Source organism: Chrysochloris asiatica, unplaced genomic scaffold, assembly GCF_000296735.1.
Source record: "Chrysochloris asiatica unplaced genomic scaffold, ChrAsi1.0 scaffold00196, whole genome shotgun sequence".
NCBI classification, from domain to species: Eukaryota; Metazoa; Chordata; class Mammalia; order Afrosoricida; family Chrysochloridae; genus Chrysochloris; species Chrysochloris asiatica.
In genome coordinates, this window is record NW_006408714.1 from 6204347 (window position 1) to 6211652 (window position 7306).

A 7306-nucleotide genomic window follows, 5' to 3' on the forward strand; every position below is an offset into this window, starting at 1 on the left:
GTCCATATTGCCTTTCAATGTTCCTTCGGATTTCTTAGAAGCACAGAAGGCTTCTGGTGTCATTAGCCTATAATATTCTCTCCATCCTTCACTGGTTTAATGTTTGGAAGCAAATGAACCATTAATATGATAATCTCTATTCTTACTTTTTGCCCTGAGGCTCCTTAGCTTGTCTTTCTTTTCACTGGATCCAGTCATTGCTTTCATCAAACCAAGTTATTCTAATGCTTTTATTAGTACTATTTCCCCCTTTCTTTAGCTCCCCATTCCAATTTCATTTTCATTGACCCTTCCTCAGTCCCATTGCTAGACATAACTACATTTCTTATTCAGAATAGTTTAGTGGTTACAAACTCTGGCTATGAAATCTTTTAGTTCTGGCTTCAAATCACAGCCATTACTTGTTACTAGTTGTGTGATCTTGTTTGAATAATTAAATGACATACTGTTTAACAACCCTGGTGGCACAGTGGTTAAAGTGGTTGGCTGCACATTGAAATGTCAGTGGTAGAATCCAGCAGTTGCTCTATGGGAGAAAGAAGTCTGAAGTCTGCTTCTGTAAAGATTTACATCTTTGGAAACCCTATAACCCACTGTCATGGAGTTTATTCAACACATACCTAACCTCCAAACCAAAACTCTTTGCTAATCAGTTGATTCTCACTCATATCAACTCTGTATAGGGTTTTTGAGGTGGCAAATATTTACTAGAGCAGAAAATATCATCTTTTTTCTGCAGAGCAGTTGGTGGGTTTGAACTTACAACTTTGGATTAGCAGCACAATACTTATCCTATAGCACAACCAGAGCTCCTTAAAATAGGGCTTCCTACAGCACTGGACTGCTAACCACAAGGTCAGTTATTCAAATCCACCACCAGCTACTTGGAAACCCTATACAAGGTTGATATAGGTCAGAACGGACTCATTAGCAAGTGACAACAACAAAGTGTAAATATTTACAGGGGCAGACAACCTCATCTTTTTCCTGCAGATCTCTGGTGGGCTTGAATCTCCAACCTTGGGGCTAGCAATCCAGTGTTTGTCTAACAGTGTGTCCAGTAAACCTCACAGGGAGTTTCTACTCTGTCCAGTTGTTGTTGTTAAATGCCATCGTATCAGAACCTACTCAAAGCAACTCTGTATAGCTCTCTGAGGAGCAGCGGGTGGATTTAAACTGCCAACTCTGTCCTAGAGGATCACTCAAATTCTGAACTCAGTAGCAATGGGTCTACTGTCTAGCAGAATAATAATAGTGATAATAGTCAAAACAAATAATATTTATGAGGCACTATGTATTAGGTACTTAAAAACAACAACATACGTAAAATAGTATATTGTACTGTGGGTTAATGAGCTAGACTGCAAAGTTGTTTGAACCGCAAAGTCAGCAGTTCAAGTTCATCAGCTGCTCCTAGGAAACCCTATACAGGGTGATTATGGGTTGGAATTGACTTGAAGGTACTTAATAACAACAAACATATTATAGTCCTGATGTGGCACTGTGGGCTAATATTCTAGACTGCAAGGTTGGTTTGAACTGCAAGGTCAGCGGTTCAAGTTTACCAGCCACTCCATGGAAACCCAATACAGGGTCGCCATGAGCCGTAACCTACTGAACGACACTTAGCAACAACAATACATAAAATCATCCCATGTCCTAGTAATCCTAGGAAGTGAATACTGTTATTTTCCATTTATATATGAGGTAACTAATGATCAGAAACATGGATTTGTTTATATTGCCATTGAAAGTACTATGAAAAAATCATCTTCAATGCCCCAATTCAGGTCCACTGATGGGATTACTTACTCTAGATACACAGTGGGAAGAAGTGCTCACTATGTAAGTCACAAGAGTGTTGTGAACTCTTGACCCTGATGGTTGCTATTTTCATAAAGGCATAGTTTGTGATTAAGAGAGCTTTAGCTACAGCAGATAATACAAAGACACTTAATAGGTCTTCAATAAATACTTGTTAGGTGAAAGAACAACTAACTTCCAGACCAGTAGTGAAACAGCTTGGACTTGCATCCTAGTTTATTCTACTACTTAATATGTAATGTATTAAAGTTGTTGTGTCTATTTCAAATAAAAAAGATAAATAACTCTAACTTATTTCCATAATAGGGATAATTGTTATTGTTGTTGTTAGGTGCCCTCAATTTGGTTCTGATTCATAGTGAACCTATGGACAAAAAACCAAAACACTTCCTGGTCTTATGCCATCCTCACAATTATCATAATGTTTGAGTCCATTGTTGCTGTACTATGTCAGTCTGTCTAGTTGGAGGTCTTCCTCTTTTTTCTGACCTTTCACTTTACCAAGCATGATGTTCTCCAGGAATATGTCCAAAGTACATGATACAAGGTCTTGCCATCTTTGCTCCTAAAGAGAATTCTGGCTGTACCTCTCCAAAGATGGATTTGTTCGTTCTTTGACAGTCCATGGTACTTTCAATATTCTACAACCAAAACCATAATTCAGATGCATTCATTCTTCTACAGTCTTCCTTAGTCATTGCCTACTTTTCACCTGCATTAGATGCAACTGAAAATACCTTGGCTTGGACCAGGTACCCTGTAACCCTGAAGGTGACATCTCTGCACTTAAATACTTTAAAATCTTTGCAGCAGATTTGCCTAATGCAATATGTCATTTGATTTCATGACTTGTTTCCATAACTCTTGATTGTGGATTCAAGTAAGATGACATCTTTAAGATTTTCTCTGTTTGTCATTTATTGGTTAATTCTCTGTTCTTTATTGGTTAAGTTGCAAATATTTTCATTCTCTCTACATTCAGGGACAATGCATATTGAAGGCTATAGTCTTCTGTCATCATCAGTAAGTATTTTAAGTCCTCTTCACTTCCAGCAAGCAAGGTAGTGTCATATGCATATTGAAGGCTGTTGATGAGTCTTCCTCCAGTCCTGATGCCATATTCTTCTTCACATAATCTTTTCAGATTATTTTTTCAGTATACAGAATGAATAAGTATAGAGAAAAGATACCACCTTGATGCATACCTTTCCCGATTTTAAACCATACACTGTCCTCTTGTTCTGTGTGAAAGATTGCCTTTTCATCTATGGACACGTTCCTAATGAACACAATGAAGTGTTCTGGAATTCTCATTCTTAACAATGTTATCCATAGTTTGTTATGATGTACAAGGTCGAATGCCTTTTGTATAGTCAATAAAACACAAGCAAACATCTTTCTGACATTCTCTGCTTTCACTCAAGACACAGATGACCTCAGCAGTAGTATCCCTCACTTCATGTTCTCTTTTAAATCTGGCTTGAAGTTCTGGCAGCTCCTTGTCTACGTACTGCTGCAAATGGTTTTGAGTCATTCTCAGCAAAATTCTACTTGCATGTAATAGTAATAATAGATTTCATATTCTATTTAGGTCAAATTTCTTTGGCATGGGTATAAATATGGATGTCTTTCAATAGGCTGGCCTGGTAGCCATCTTCAAGTTTTCTTGGCACAGCCTAGTGAGTACCTACAACACTGTATCAACAAGTGTTGAAATATTTCAATTTGTATTTTGTCAATTCCTGGTGCCTTGTTTATGGCTAATACCTTCAGTGTAGCTTGGACTTCCACCTTCAATACTGTCTGTTCTTAATTATATGCCACCTCTTAACATGGTTGAACACAGCCAATTCTTTTCAGTACAGTGACTTGATATATTCTGTCCATCTTCTTTTGATGTTTCCTGTATCATTCAATATTTTGCCCATAGAAACTTTCAGTATTGCAAGTGGAGATTTACACTTTTTCTTCAGTTCTTTCAGCTTGAGAAATTCTGGGAGTGTTTTGGTTTTTTAACGCCAGGTCTTTGTACATTTTACTATAAAACTTTATCTTCTGGAGTTGCCCTTTTAAATTTTCTGTTCACCTCTTTTACGTCATCATTTCTTCTAGTCTCTATACCTTCTCTATGTTCTAAAGCAATTTTCAGAGTCTCTTCTGACATTGATTTTAGCCTTTTCTTCTTTTCCTGTCTTTTTAGTGACTTTTTCCTTTATTCATGTATAATGTTCTTGATGTTATCCCACAATGTCTCTGGTTTTCAGTCATTATTGTCTAATGCATTAAGTCTATTGTAGAGTTGGTCTCTAAATTCAGGTGTCATATATGCAAGGCCATATTTTGGCTCTCATGGCTTGCTTTAATTTTCTTCACATTCAACCTGAACTTGCATATGAGCAATTGATGGTCTGTTCCATAGCCAACTCTAGTCTTGACTAATGGTCTTGAGCTTCTCTATGGTATCTTTCCACTTATTTCAATCCTGTATGATCCATCTGAAGTCTTGATGTGTCACTGTGGGTTAATGCACTGGACTGCAAAGTCAGTTTGAACCACAGTGTTGGCAGTTCAAGCTCACCAGCTGCTCCTCAGAAACCCTATACAGGGTCACTATGGGTTGGAATAGACTCAATGACACTTAACAACAGCCTGCTTCATCTGGTGAAGTCCATGTTTGCAGTCATAGTTTAGGTTGTTGAAAAGTGTTATTTGCTATGAATAAGTTGTTTGTCTTGCAAAATTCTATCAAATAATCTCCAGCATCATTTCTATCACCAAGTTTATATTTCTCATTACTGATCATTCTTCTTTGTTTCCAACTTCATTATTCTAATCACCAGTAATTATCAATGCACCTGGATTGTATGTTGGATCATTTCAGACTGAATAAGTTGGTATAATTCTTCAGCTTTGTTTGAATCAATGGCTCTAGTGGTTGGTACATACATTTGAATAAGAGTCCTGTTAAGTGGTCTTCCTTGTAGGTATATGGATACTATTCTATCACAGACATAATTGTACTTACACATAGATATTCACATGTTCTTTTAGACAATGACTGAGACTGAAATAGCTTGCATGTTACTGGGATGCTGGAAGCTATGCTACTGCTATTTCAAATACCTGAAGGGTCACTCACTATGGACAGGTTTCAGCTGAGTTTCCAGACTAAGACAATCTAGGAAGAAGTAGGGGTAGACTACTTCTGAATGTTCACCTACTGAAAGTCTTATGAATAGCAGTGTAATCCTGTCAGATAGCACCAGAACATTGAAACCTGAATAACACTGATTGTGAGTCGGCATAGAACCGGGCAAGGTTTCATTGTGTTGTGCATAGGGTTGCTAAGAGTTGGAACTGACTCAGTTCTATGTTTTTTTATGAAGCATTATTGAACCAGCCGGACTCCTGGTATCATGCTATAAAATAAGCCCTGGCCCACAAACCATAAGATCTGCATCTGCTCCTCAGCAACTCTATGCAGGGTTGTGATGAATTGGAATTGACTTGACAACATATAATAACAACCACATCTGAGCCATCCAACACTTAAATGCTGTGGTTTAGATTTGGGATAAAGAGCTAAGCATTCATAACAAGTATATATACACTTATTCTTTTTTTATTATATATAATTTTATTTAAACTTTTTTGTTTGTTTTCATAGAATACATTTTCACATTAGAGATGCCCAAAGTAAGAAAATAGCAGTTTGTTACTTTTCAATTTTATATTTGTAGGCAAATTATTTAAGGACATTTGAAGGATATGTCTCAGTCTGCAATCTATATTTTAATACATCTCTAAGGAATAGAACTTCACTATATTCAAACCTTCTCCAAGCTTTACCTCCTAAAATTTAGAAATTAGTGAGACATTTCCTCATTTTAAAGTTTCACTAGGACATGTAACCATCAACAGACAAGCATAAAACAACAGAGGAGAATGTTTCCAAAAACTTAAGGCAGTTAAAATTGTGAGTTAACAGACATTTCCCATTGTCCATCATTCCTAGAACAAATATTGAAGAGGTATGATCATAATATGCTGATAGTAACAAATTGAATTCCCATTAAGAGATTTATAAATTAAAAGGTACAGGCTCATATACAATGTTTTGTCACACTGTGAGGCTTCTAAAAAGCTAGGTGACAATCCCATTATCTCACCAGAATATGGAAAGCAGGCTCACTATTCTGGGAACATTAATTCCTCTCAAACCTTTTCCTCCCAGATTAAATTGTGAAAAGCATTAAGTGATTAGACGAGGGTTGTCTCACCAATGGACATCCGTTATTTCCTCCTTGTTGATAGCTGAATGGGGTGACAGAGCAGAGGCAGAGAGGTGGACAATCATTTTTTAAGGGACTAAGTCAAAAGTCAGAGCTTCCACAGCATGGCAATAGCTTTGGTGATGCCTACATCATAATAGGTGAAATAGCACAGACCAGCAAAGGTTAAAGCTGAGAGTGCCAGGAGGCCAGCCCTGGCAGCTTCCTGTGCTGCATCCTCATCGACATAGTCAGTAACAACCTGTCCCAGGCCCCAGTGACCATGGAGAGTGAGAACCACAGCTAGAGAGTACTCCATCGTATAGCAAGGATTCAAAGAAGCAGCTGGAAGCAGGCCCAGGAGCAACACACTGACAACCCTCTCCCCAGTCCAGTGGAACCTGAACAGTGGCTGGGGGACTGGTGAATGAGCTGCACTCCTGGAGTAGACCAGTCCTGGAGAAATGCAGGTCTGATCACTGGAGCAGGTCTGATCACTGGAGTTTGGAGGAACAGAGCTCGGGCTCCTTGAGCACCACAGACAACACTCAGCCTCCAGACCACTGCCATGCCTGTCCTTAGGGCTCAAGGTCATCCAGCAATCCCTATATACACATTCTTAAAGATGAAAACACACTTGTAACTCTGGAAGAAATTCTGGTGGAAAAACAGCTAACAAAACTTTGTTCATAGCATTATTGGTGAAGTTCGTTTTGATAGAGCTATCTCAGATTTCTCAAAGGAACTGAAGTAATTAGCCAGAAAAAATATACCTATTAATTATAACGTAGAAAATTTTATGAGCCCTTACTCATTTGTCAGGCATCATTCTAAAGGTTTTATATTAAATTACTATTTTAATTATTTCAGTAACCCAATGGTATGGTGGTAGTGATTATGTGCCATGAAGTCAGTTCTGAGTCATAGCAACCCTGTACAGGGTTTCCGAGGCTGTACATCTTTACAGGAGCAGAAAGCTTCATCTTTGTCCCATGGAACAGCTGGTTGTTTTGAACCACTGACCTTTAGGTTCACAGTCCGATTCGTAACCACTATGCTACCAGAACTCCTTGGTATAGGTAGTATTATTTCTATTTTTACGATGAGGACATTGAGGCACATAGAGGTTAAGCAGTTTGCATAAAGTAGCAGAGTCAATAAATGAAACCATAATTCAAGCCCAGGTTGCCTGATGCCAGTGTTTATACTCA

The 7306-nt window shown here is 38.1% G+C and overlaps 1 pseudogene; it reads right to left on the reverse strand.

Annotated features, from left to right (window-relative positions):
- Positions 1 to 6204: 6204 nt before the first annotated feature.
- Positions 6205 to 6665, reverse strand: LOC102839151 (annotated as a pseudogene).
- Positions 6666 to 7306: the final 641 nt, after the last annotated feature.